At 38.5% G+C, this 14,194-nt stretch overlaps 1 pseudogene; it reads right to left on the bottom strand.

Moving 5' to 3' along the window:
- Positions 1-12,835: 12,835 nt before the first annotated feature.
- On the bottom strand, positions 12,836-13,435 carry LOC118847069 (annotated as a pseudogene).
- Between the last annotated feature and the right edge of the window lie 759 nt (positions 13,436-14,194).

The raw sequence follows: 14,194 nt of genomic DNA, 5'->3' as shown, positions 1-14,194 counted from the left end.
TACAATAAGAAGAGAGGATGGGCTGTTGGTGTAAAAAGCACGAGGGATGCCAACCAGAGTGGCTGCAATGGACTCTATGTCCAATAAGACTTTATGTCTCTATTATTAGAAGATCAAATCTGGGACCTTTTAGACCAGGGAATTTACAATTTTAGGTTGGCCAATTGTCATATGTATGTGTATATATGGATATATACATACATATATAAACACAAATGTACATATATACATATATGTGTGTATACATATATAGATATAGATATAGTTAGTTAGAACTCAATTGTTATACTTGGCATTATTCATTCCCCCATTAGGATGATGAGATTCCACTAAGGAATTAATAACAGAACACTTTATAAGATGAACTCTATTATAAAAATGAATTCATTTCAAAATTTTCAGATTAATTTCAGTTGTAACAAAAGGTTCTGAGATGGGATACATAATCAATTTTAAAACAGTACATATCAAGTGAGTTGTTTATAATAAAAATATTTTCACCTTCTAGCAATGTTTAAATGAATAATCCCTAACAAAAGTGAATGTTTTTATAAAGCATTTATAAGATAGACCACAAGCCATTCGTCTTCTAAGATAAATAATTGTACTGACATTCCTTTCCTTAACAGAACTGAGACAATTTTGAAATTCATGAAATAATGCTATCATATCCTGGTTTTACAAGTTTTTGCATCATTTGCCTAATTATCCCTGTACCATTGTGAGAAATTAAAGGACCTTAACTTACATAAGAACACATAACTAGTAACAGCAGATAAGGTTAGATACTTATTCATTTAGTTGTTTGGAATAGAAAGGGCTAAAATTCTAAGCCAAATAGCTCAAATCTTACACGGCATCTTATAGTGACTCAAATTTAGTTCAGCATTAAACTAAGAGATAAAGATATAATATTATGCTTATCCTGATCATCTGGCATGATTGTAGAAATTTGCCATAAAAGAATAGGAACATGACTATACAGTAAGGGAATAATGTTTCCTTAACTTCATGTCACTTCCAGGCAAAAGTTATATAGAGAGCCAATTGCATTGAGCCAGACTTAAAGTCAGCCACCTGGGATATTTTCCATTCAAGAGGAAAGGTCACACTGGAGAAATAGAGTTAGGAGAATCCTATTGTAGCCCATGGCAAAAGTCATTCTCCCACCTTTAGAGTTGCTGGCATCATCTATTCATTGGTTGAATAACATTTCTTCGTGATCATACCTAGAATCAGACTCAGTATAATATCAGTTAACAGTCCCATAAGGTCTTAAATAGCCAGTTCCAGTAATCATAGTCTAAGGAATTGACTATAATTTTAGTAACAGTAACAATAACGTAAGAGATTCATCATGAAAAATCACAATTTATCTTGCTATAACTAGTACTCATACTAAGTAGATGCCTTTTCATTCCTAAATTCAACATAACACAAATGATTTTGCTTTAAAATGCTTAAGAGAAAACAACAAAAGACTTGGGATGGAATGCATAAATATAAAAGCCCTAAATCGTACACAGAGAACAGATTAAATGAAGCATTGTCCACGGTAAAACATGTTCAGTGACTCTTAGATGGTTTGCATGAATTTCTATGTGAGTTCTAATCCCAGATTAAATAACAAACATAAGTAAAATCAGATTTCCCATTAAGGTGACACAAGATAGCTCATAAATTACTACTCTTTAGTAACATAACTGACCATACTGAAATCCTATTCCTTAAAACATAAACAAAAGAGGATTCTGGCTTTAACCTCACAACTTAATAGATTAGTGTCATTTTTCACAAGCTCCTTCACTTTTCTCTCTACATACTTATATTATTCTGAAAGAATGAGATACATAGGACAAGCATAAGCACTAATTTTAACTCTTGCTTAGGCCATGGAATGACTACAAATTTGGATCAAAACAGCAAGATCTTTCCTACTTGCAGATTATTACAGTAATTGAGATGCCTTAGTATTAATCTAGTAACTAATAGATCCAGTATTGCAATAACAAACTTCCCCTGTTTGTCTACCTTGATAATACAAATTTGCTATGAGAGTTATAAGCAGGGACATGGTTATAACAGCATCAAGACTGGTTCTCAATGCCTCCATCACTATAAGTAACCTAGAATACGGAACCAGGTAGATTTCTTATATGGGAAAGTGAATTAAGAAGAGTACACCTCAGTCTTCTCGAGGTGATTTCCCTACCTTATTCCCAGAGACAGCTATTCACAAGCCTTAAATCTCAGATTTCACTTCCATTGATCTACTGCCTGCTGACTTTTTTTAAAGTGCTCATTTAAAGCCTGTCCAAGGACACAACAAACCTAAGAATGAAACTCCAAAAGGAATATTCAGGGTCCCCAAAAAGCCTTTCTCTTCAAACAATAAAGTTTCGCTAATCACAGTGTGACTGTGTCTGGAAACAATTGTTATTAACCCCATCATATTACTGCAAGCCAATTACTTTAAGCCAATTTAGGCTTACAAATAAAATTTATCAGGCCTTCTACAAATCACACAAAAGTTTTTTATTCAAAAGATTTTTTTTACTTAAATATGCCTTCCTAAAAGTATTTCCCTTTGTAAAAAGGTTAAAGTTCATCCTGATTTTAAAAAGATAATTACTAAATTTTCATGAAGCAAATTAGTTGGAAACCTCTAAAATGACAGATACTTCTTTCTTTCTTGATCATCTTTAAAACGAAAATAAATCTTAAAATTGGAATTTGTCAAGACTAAGTTGGTGTAAATTATTTTTAGGTAACATAAATCCCAAAAGTATTATAACAAAATAATTCCTAATTACCACAAATTCCAAGTGCCACCCGACTCTAATCAAAAGGTGTTTCCAATGGGGAGGATATTCAGTTTTTCTAAGCCAAAAAAAATACCCAATTAAATTAGCCTTATCACAATAACAAAGTTTGCCAGGCTTTTTATCTTAAAAATATATTACTAGAAATCAAGAAAATAGTTATATTCTGGAATCCCACATGAATATGTAATAGTTAACTTAAGCCCCTAGAAAAAGAAGACTGGTTAATTTTTGTAAAACTCTAGACTAACATATATCTATATCCATACCTATACCTATATCTATACATCTATCTATCTATCTATCTATCTATCTATCTATCTATCTATCTATCTATCTATCTTTCTATTTTAGGGAGGCTTGAAAATTACACCCCCCCATTTTGTGCAAGGATTCCCATTTAACACAGAAAACTCCTACACAGGTTTGTTAAGAATTTAGGACTATATCGTGCCAAGAATCCTTTTAGATTTGCAAAGGAGATTTTTCAAGGTTTTTTCTTTGTACAATTACCAGTTTTCTTTTTAAAATGCCTATTTAAATACTTTAGTAAAACAATAACTCCAAATAAGTTAGTTAAGAAATTCTTAATTTTCGTAAGTGATGGCTAAATAATTTTAGGTGAAACTTCCTCTTAAGTAACAGTACTTCAGAATATTAGCAACACATGGTCAGCAGGGCTGATAGAATAACCTAATAGCTTCCTAACCCATTCAATATTTTTTGACAGTATAATTCTTAATTTACACAATATAAGAAAATTTAGAAATATAACCATACCACAAACAATATTACAGGTTTCAAACTCACACAGACAAAAACATACAGAAATCAGAGTTGAGATAAAAACTACTTGTGGGGGAGAACTTTCACCCCGCCTTTTTTTTAAACTACTTTTGGGCAGGGGCATGCTGGTAAATATTTAACAACCAGCTCTTTGGGGGGGGTATTCCTACTACACACTTTTAACTTTAATCTTAATTATTAACATTTTCTCCATCACTTTTTAAAGTCTAGACAAGCAACGAAACAATATATCAGGTCCTGATTTGTATTTGCTCATTTCCTGAGGTGTAAATGCTCACACTGATAATTTCATAATCAGTTCTCTCAAGAGTTAGCTCTAACACACTCCTGCTTCTGGATGATCCTCAATTTCTCTAGTGAATGCAGTATTCCCTTTCTCACTGTCATACATACTAGGATTTCAGTAGGTAGCAGGAACCAGGTTAATGATATCTCTGGTCTGGGACTATTGGAAAACCCAGAATCACAGCCTGAAATAAAAGCTGACGTTGTCAACCTTTGGACTTGCAAAGTAGACCAGTCAATGGAAGAGGATTGGGCACTGGGGAAATGTTATCCAGAGCTAAAGAGCTAAAACTGAATCTTAGGACCACAAAGAAGAAGGAAAAGGCTGATGTCCTAGGTCTACTTTGGGAGGGGAAAGAAGGGAGGCTAGGCTGTCCAACAATATTAGAAACATATATAGTAGGTAGAGAATCCTGGCTGATATATGTTCTCCCAACTGAATGGGAGAAACAGTATGATTTTTGTTGTTGGACAGCATGATTTCTATCCTAAGAGGAACATTCCATGTCTTTTCAGTTGTATCATACTGAGAACTTTCCTTGTTCCTTCAGGCCATGTTTCAGTGTTTTTCATTCCTTCCAGATAAACATCTTGTTATAAATTGCATGTTTGATCTAGGGGAAACACCAAGGCAATTGCCAATTCAGAAAATATTGAATCTAATGGGCTAGGAGTGGTTCTACCACTTCTCATGTAACATTTGCCAAACAACAGAAATTGGAATGAGCCAGAATGTGAAAGAGATGGAAAAAAGAGTTTCAATACAGGAAGGGAATAATGTATGAACCCTTTCTGGTCTATATCATATCAGAATGAAGTTAGATATGATTTTTTTCTCCCTGGTTATTGCACATGTCAAACACAATTGAACTAAGTAAAGCGTCAATAGTTACTGAAATGAATCTTTCTTTATAGAAAACCGTCAATCATTCCATGAGGACATTTATTTCAAAGGAAAATTTTTCCATAATACTGCTGTCTCTGTCGCACTTTAAAGATATTTCATCTTTCTTCCCTTACATGTTACATGAACAGCACCCATCTCCCCCAAATGAATAGCCCAGATGTTCACTATTCTACATCCACCAATTCAAAGACCGTGGAGTGCACTTGGAGAAAAAAGAATTTCTTTTTATTTAAGTAAAACCAATGGGAGAAAAATATCATGAATGTTTCACATGTTAACAACTAAAAAATTCACAATACAGATAAACCCACAAATATGTACACACATATAAATACACACACATATATGCCATGTATACAAATATGTTATATACAATGTATATACAAACATCTACACACATATATTTAATACACGCACATACATGTGCACATACATGTTCCACATGCATACACACATGTATATACATTACTAATACTGAGAGCTGGCATTTTCAAGTTTGCAGATTGCTTTATATATGTTACGTCATTTGATCCTTCCAAAGACTCTAAGAGGTAGGAATGCCAAGGATTATTTTCCTCATTTTACTGATTAAGAGATAATAGTCTTAGAGAGGGGAAGGTGGACACCAAGCTAGACTATCTTGGTTCAGTTTACAGTATATGCAAAATTTCTTTGAACTGTCATACTCAGACAAAACTGGTTTATGTACTTTGATGCAAGATCATTCAGTAAACATATGTTCCAGTATGGAAAACAAACAAATAAGAGGTATAGCTGAGAGATTTCCCTTTTCCATCGCTTCCTTGCCAACCCCTCTATATTTCTTGTTTTTAAAATCCTCAAGATTCCATATGAATAGTTGACCCAGATTTTTAGGATATACAGGTGGAAAGGATTAATGATAACAAGAATCCTTTCCAGAGCCCCACTTCAAAGGATGAAAAATGTCTCCCCAGGAAAGTAATCTCCCCTGAGGCTTGGTGGCCCAGAGCCAAATACTCCATCTACCCCTAGTTCCTGGAGCCAGAGATCACCAAACAGTGGAAGGGTGGGGAATCAGAAAGAGATGCTAGGAAGTGGAGTGGGAAAACATCAGTTCTCATTGGAGTACTATTATTCTGTGAGTATGGCTGAACAATAACAATATCTAAGATTGTCTTCAAAATGTCCTCCTTCCTCCCCTTGGCACTCTTTCTCCCACAATGTGTCATGAAAATGTCCTTTTAGGGGAGATTGAGCTCATTGGTGAAGGTTCAGATATATGTGTTCTGGGATGCATCTGTGGGATACATCATTGTTGATTGAGTCCCCTTTTGGATGGATTCTGGATTCTGGCTCCTCAGGTCCCCAGAGGAGCTGATCATCACCCACACAAGACCATATAGGGAAACACAGAAATAACATATGATGATGCCAAAGGAGACACTGGAGGTAGAGATTCCATGTTTTTAGTCCCAGACCTAAAGAACTGGTTGCACTTTGACCCTTCCCTTCACCTGGAGGTTTCCCTAATTCCTGGCACCTATTGGCCCAGCCTAGGCAGGAGGATATAGAAGATAGAGGAGTTATTTTGACTTTCTTCATGCCCCTCATTTCCCATTATGTAAATGATTGTCTACTTTGTGCCTAGGACCAGTCTAGGTAGTCAGCATTCCCACAATGCATTTGAGAGCAACAGAACCATGGTGCTTTTTGGCTAATATCAGAACTTGGTATACTTCCTCCAGCTGAGGAGTATTGGGGTGAGAAGTGCAAGATGTGAATGATACATGATGTGATGTGAAGAAGCTTCAGTCAGTATCTCTGGAAGGAGAATCCAGGTCAAGGAGATGATGAATCCACTGAAATATTGGACTAAGTATTTCATCAGTAGGGCAGCTAGGTGGTGCAACAGATAGAACAATGGGCCTGGAGTCAGGAAGACTCATCTTTCTGAATTAAAATCTAGCCTAAGACACTTAATAGTTGTGTGATTCTGGGCAAATCACTTAACCCTGTTTGCCTCAGTTTCCCCATCTGTAAAAAGAACTGGAGAAGGAAATGGCAAACACTTTAGTATCTTTGCCAAGAAAACCCCAAATGGGGTCAGGAAGAGTCACACATCACTGAAATGATTCAACAACTAATTCATCAATGCCTTGATGAAAGCATTGAGTGACTGGAGGCTCTACTTGGGTTGGAAGATTAGAAATGGAAAATCCATTTTTATTATCCCCACCCATTTTCAAATAACTCAAATCCCAGTAAGAAAATTCCCATCCCACTCTACCATGCCTTGTGATGCTGCCATCTGGTGAAGAGAAAAAAAAATGCTAGACCTGCAATAAGGGAGACTAGAGTTCAAATCCAGCCTCAGACACTCACTAGCTATGCTGGTCAAGTTACTTATCATCTGTCTTTCTCAGTTTCTTCATCTATGAAATGGGGATAATAATTGTGAAGATGAAATGAAATGTTGATTGGACACTTTGCAAACCTTAAAGTACTATGTAAATGCAAATTTTATTTAATCATCTATCAATGTATCTATTTATATTCATATGAAATTTCCAAGCTAAATACATGTTCGTTGAGGCCCATAAGAACTTGCTGTAAGAGTCCTATGATCTCTGACCTCCTGGGTCCCATGATTCCTGATGCAGACATGCCAACAGGTTTGTGAATAATGCAGATATCACGGCTCAAATCCTTTGCTGTCTGCTGGGTCTGGATAGCTCCAGCAGTTTGGGATACAACCAATCACACAAGACTCTCCCCAGAGGCACACACAATACAAAGGAACCCAGACAGGAAGGGAAAGCTACCCAGATGGGCAGACTCCCCAGAGCCACGTTACTCTGCTACAATGAGGTGGTACATGGTTCTCTTACTTTCCTTCCCTGACAACACAATCATCTGCATAGCAAGATGGCCACTTTTAGAAACACAGGCCTAGAGTCTGGGGCTAGCCCTACCTTTATTGAATGACTACAGGCATCTTTAGAACCAGAGGAGGATGTGCCTGAGTCAGGATTATTGGCAACAGCTGGTGTCTTCTAGCCCACTAGATCAATTAGCTCCCCCTCCTGATAGTGGAAACACCTGACTCTTGCATTCAGAGGAGGCAGATTCATGCTTAATCTCATTCACAAAGAGTCTTCTGTTGGAAACATAATTAAAGTCAAGAAATTAATAAGGAAGAGAGAATGACAGGGCTGAGTGAAGCTTTAATTACTATTGAACTAACCCTGGGCTGGGGGAATTGATGATTTCTATTGGCTACATTAAGACTGTGCTTGTGTCTTATGGGCTCCAGATGGGGAGAGATGGTGATGAATGACAGCTACAAGCCAAAGTCCCTACACTCTTACAAGGAAATGGTGTGTACTGTCAGAGAGTTCCTGGCATGGAGTGACAGGAGGAAATTAATGCATAAAGGTGGCATCTATAACCCAAAGTCCCCATGACCCTGCACTGTCTTTTTCTCAATACCTGGAAAGTGGTAATTCGTGGGAACTTTGATAGGTAGCCTAGAGCAGCCATGTACTCTAGGACTATCATTTCCAGATGGGAAATCTATGCCCTTTCAATTGCAGATAATTATTGTAAAGATAGCCCAAAGGTGTCTTTACTATGTCCCACCTAGTACGTCCTGGTTAGACCACATCTAGAGTACTGTGTTCACATCTGCAATGCACAATTTAAAGACATTGATATAATACAGAGAGTACTTCGAGGAGGGTAATCACAATGATTAAGGGTCCTGAGTCCATTTATTAGGATTGTGGGATCACAAACCAGGAGCTGGAAGGGACCAAAGAGGGCTGTTCAGTCCAACTTCATTTTACAGATGAAGAAACCCAGGGACGTTAAATGACCTGGCCAGTGTGGCAAGGTAGTAAAGAGGTGGTATTTGAACCCAGGACCTCTACTTCCAGAGTCAATGCTGTACAAGGACCAGTTGAAGAAATTGAGTATAGTTAGCCTGGAAAAGAGATCACCTGTAGAGTCTATTACTGTTTCTGAGTGCTCACTCAGTAACCTCTTTGAGCTTCATTTAATCTAAATTTATCACCCAACTTGATCTAGGTCTTGCTACTGGACCCAGATGACTCTGGAGGAGAAAGTGAGGCTGGTGACTTTGCACAGCCCTGCCTCACTTAAATCCAATTCACTTGCATGTCATGGCGTCACCTTCCTAATGTCATGGTCCTCTTCAGGAACTAAAGACAAACGACAATGACAATTACCCAAACTAGGAGCTGTTATCTATTGACTCTCTGGGCTACTCTCCTTCCTTCCTTAATGAGTTTAGTGTCTGGCTAAAAGTCTTCCTCTACACCCTGATGCCTGCTCCTGTAATGGAGGACTTCATTTAGTGATACTGTTAGACAGATAACACTAGCATACAGGATGGCTGCTAGCACAGGTTTACTCTTGATCTGGTCAGACAGGAAAACAGCTTCAAAGGGGTTAATGATAAGCTTTACTCTAGTCTAGCCTTCTCACAAGATTGTTGTTAATAAAGCACGATACAGTTACATCATTTCCAATCACCCTTCTCCTAGGGGCCAATGAGAAGGGGCAGGGCAACTACCCCTATGTCTCAACGGACTCAATCGAGATAGGCACAACTTGCACATTCAACCCTGGAGGGTTCCCCTAAATCCCTTCAAGTCTCAATGGGAGCCATTTGAGGCACACACAGATTCCCCCCTCCCAAGACTTGATGGGGGCCAGTCAAGGCACACAGCATCCCAGCTTGTGCATTCAACCATAAAGATTCTCCAACTCACCGACCAATGCCCAACTGTTTTATAAGGTGACAGACAGAGAAGGCATGTTGCCAGTAATAGCCTCACAAGTTTACATCACCTCATCCCTAAATCTCACTGCGCAGTCACAGTGGGTATTTACAATTTCAGCACACATGTTTACATTATTTATCATTATCTAATGCTGCGTAAGCATGGTGGAGATGTTTTGGAACATGAGCCTGGGAAACTGAGATTGTTATGGCCATGGATCCTGGAAAAATGAATTTTAAGAAATAATAACAAAAATCCACCCCCCACACACTAAAATCCACCTTACTTACACTAAAATTCACCTTACTGGCAGATACTCCCTCAAGTGTCCTAACTTCTGACTTCCTTAGTGAAAGAGATGTGATTTAATTGGAACAGAGAACTCTGAGATGAGGAAACTACCAATTCAAGTTGATAAATTATCTGTAATTTATAGTCTTAAAGAGCTGCCTGAGGGTAATGAGAAATTAAGTGACTTGCCCAGGGTCTTGACAATGTCAGAGGCAGGACTGGAACTTAGGTCTTGTTGGAGGCCAGCCCTCTAGCCCCTATGCTATGCCTCTCATGTCTGAATCCAATAGAGATGGAAGGTCAAAAACAAAACACAGACAAAAATCAATTCATTGCACTTAAGGATCTTCTGTTCTACAGAAAGGAAACAAACTAGTAAATTTAGGAAGGAACCAGTTTGTGAAGTAGTTTAAATACCAAGAAAGGAATTTATTTTTTATCCCAGGGCAATAGGGAATTACCAGAGCTTCTTGAGGAGGATGATCTGATTCCATCTCTCTTTTAGGAATTAGACAAACTTCATGTGGGGATTTGCTCTGCTCTTTGGATTCCTGAATCTATCAATTTTTGCAATCCCTGCACAATGTGCAGTGGCCTTGCACATAGTAGGTCCTTATTATGTTTGCTACATTGAATCATACAGCCTGTGAGCCAAGTACAATGGGATGGGATCTTTTCTTAGGCTCCAGATACCTGCCAGGCACCATTCGCTTGCCTCAGTTTAAATTTCCTTATAGAGCCAACTGCTGCTGGGTATGCTGCAAGCTTTATCACAGGGGCAGCAAAAGACAGAGTGGAGTGTTTATTGGGTTTGGCTCTGATACAGCTAACACTGTTATTTTAATGCCTTGGCAGTGGCAGGCAAAGAGTGGCTCATCTCCTTCCAATAGCTCCTCCCTGCTCTCCAAACATCTTCGGTTCTGTGATGCTTCAGGGGGCAACAGGGGATAATCTACTGTAGCTTGTTACTGTCCTTCACCATAGGAAGGGAAGTTTCTGAGCATGCACTCAGCTAATGAGGTTCCAGGAACTTTAGCTCTCAGTTTTCTCATCTCTTCCTTCTCATATAGTATTTGGTTAGTGTCCTTTGGGTGGACAAACAAGGAAATGGTATCAGGAATGCATGGGTTGATGAGGGAATGACAGAGAACTCAAATTATTTGCCCCAACCAGGAAAAGTGAGATATAAAGCACTGAATCTCAGAGTTGGTTAGAAAGGACGCCAGGCATCATCTGAAAAGAATCCCCATTTCAGCATCTCCAGAAAGGGGTCATCTAGCCTCTACTTGAAAAACCCCAATGAGGGGGAACCCACTGCCTCCTGGGGAAGCTCATTACAGTTTTAGACATCTCTAATTATTAGGAAGTGATTCTTTGCATCAATCAGAAATCTGCCTCTCTGCAGCTTCTGCTCATTACTTCTGGTTCTGCCTTCTAGGGCCAAACAGAACAAAAAGAATGCCTCTTGTATGTGACAGCCCCACCCCAAACACTTAAAACAAGCTGTCATACCCCTTTCTCTTCTCCACATCCCCCCAAGTCTTCTCCACCAAGCATCTGTATTTCCTTCAACCAATTTTCACACAGCATGGGGATATCCATTCACTATGAGGCATCTGGTATCGAACACAATACTCTGTGTGTAGTCTGAGCAGAGAAGATCTATCAGGATATCATCTCCCTAGTCCTGGACACTATGTCTCCCTTAATTATTTTATCTAGCCCCTTTGTTCTCTATTCCATTCAATAAACATTTATTAAGTGTGTATCGTGTGCCAGGCACTGTGCTAAGTTCTGGGGGTATACGTAGGAAAAATATCAACAGTGTGGGCTCTCAAAGAGATTGCATTCTCATGGGAAAAGACAACACTAAAGGTAGCTGAAAAGTGGGTGGGAGGATGCTGGGGGTACCCAGCATAGGGGCATGATAGGATCAGGCACATGATGGATCAGAGCAGAGCTGGTGATGGAAAGTTCAGATTCCAGCCCTCTATAAAGGAAGGCTTTGGGAGGAGTTTAGGGCTCTACCCTCCAGCCCTTCCAATCAATGGCAATAGGTGCCTGAGGGAATTCAGAAGGTATTGACTCTATCAAAAATAGAGTCAATCAGCATGATGATGAAATTTCATATTATCAGTTTATCTTTATTAGGTTATATTAAACTGAGGCCCATAGGGGTTGACTTGTTCGATGTCACAAGGTAATAACTATCAGAGATAAAACCAAAATCCAGAGCTGTTCGATCCTTGACCAGTGCTATTTCCTCTCTACTATCACTGACTTGTACAAACTGTCACTATTTCATGCATGTTAGTTTTTTTTCATTTTTTTGGAAAAAAAGACTTGAGATTTGTAGCATTTGTCTGAGTAGCCTTGATTGGAAGGATGAGAGTGATAGTAATAATAACACTTTAGAAGAAGCAGAGGATGCTGTAACTAGGGTAGCTAAGATACTTCCAAAATGGAGAGGAAGGAAAACAACTGAAGCTTCTTCTCAAGGATCACTTGTGTAAGATGCCAGAGCATTGTACTAGTCAGGGAATTCTTTCACCAAATATGGTTCTGTCATCCACATACAGGCCTCCAGATCAACCCTTTTTAAGCTCATGACAGAGCATGGATGGGTCCCTGAATTATCTTATTTGATCCCTTCAATGACCAAAATGACAGGACTGTAAAATGGCCCATGCACAGAGAGGACCAACTGCTCAGAAAAAAAGTGGACAGATAGAATATGAATTGGTCATGTTTTGATCTATTCCAGAAACATAACTGAGGGAGCCATGGACTCTGCACTCCTTGAACAATTCAGTCCAATAAGCATTTTATTTTCATCTAACAGCTTAGGTGTGCATGTGGCCAAGATGAGAGTGCACAAAGTTAATAGCTTTAGAAACACATAAAATCATTCCCCTTCATGATGAGTGGAATGTATGTCACTTCTCCAGGGGACCCCTGCTGGGGATGTACTTGGCCCCAAAGCCATCAGTAATGAGATGCCTCAAATTCATCAGCATTAAATTCCATGAACTCCAACTTCATTTAGATGTAGATCTTCAGGTAACCAGGAAACTTGAACTTAGCTTCATGTAAAGTCTCCATCCTGTGTTCCTTGTTCTGGACTTTGGTACAAATAGATATGATCTATACATACAAGAGTGTCAGCACCATGAAGTTTCCCAAAAGCACTTCACACGCCCGTATGGAATCTATCAGCCCCAGCACAGGACAACATTTTGCTAATTCAAATAATGTGGAAAGGGTGCAATCCAATATGAATGTAGAAGCCCTTTTTGTCGCAACTATTCGCTATATATTTGTTGGCACAGATCCAAGCAGGCTCCAAGGTTTCAGAGGACACTTGTTCATATTCCTAAGGCACCATATAGCCACAGAGAGGAAACTCATCAACTTTTGCCTTTTGCAGCCTGGTCAAAGATTCATAGCTTTGCATCACAGAAGTCTCTGCAGAAATGAGATTTTGGATATGGCTTGTTCTTTTAATGTCTGGTGCTACAAATGGGGCAGTAGTCCATAGTTAATAGAGAAAGAGAATGTGTGAGGTATACTTCAGTAACCATTGATGGAATGCTGGAAATACAAAGAATAATGAAAATTAACCTACATTCAAAGAACTTATATTCTACATAGGAATATATTTGTGTATATACACATGTATATGTATGTACTTACATGTTTAGGTATGTGTGTATACACATGGATATACATACACATATACCAGCATCTATCTATCTTCTGCTGGGGAGATACACCACATATACAACTAAAGAAATACAAAATATCATAGATATTAAATATACTGCATGTAAATTTACTATATACATACATGTATATGTACACACATTTATATGCATATATGTATCTGTCAATGCCTATTCACAGATGTGTGTACACACTATGTTATAGCTAGTAAATATGTATATGTGTATGTACCTTGTGTATATATATATGTTATATATATATATGTTACATTTACTATTTAATGTTTCATATTTATTTATCTGTGTACACATCACATCTCCACAGTAAAATGTATAGAAGCTTACAAGAAGGGGAAGATTTCCTTCCCAACTTGAGCCACCAAGGAGCCAATGGCTGCTGGAATAGGGAACCAATAAGTACAGTTTTCCAGGGATTATGGGGAGGTCCTTAAGGCCTGCCCAAGGCCAGTCACTGTGTACTGTTCAAGTGCTTGCATATGCTCTCGGGCACACACACACACACACACACACACACACACACACACATACACACACACACCATACATATATTTC

This window comes from Trichosurus vulpecula, chromosome 4 (assembly GCF_011100635.1).
Source record: "Trichosurus vulpecula isolate mTriVul1 chromosome 4, mTriVul1.pri, whole genome shotgun sequence".
NCBI lineage: Eukaryota > Metazoa > Chordata > Mammalia > Diprotodontia > Phalangeridae > Trichosurus > Trichosurus vulpecula.
The sequence above is the reverse complement of the archived record's forward strand: the minus strand, read 5'-3'. Positions and strand labels throughout refer to the sequence as shown.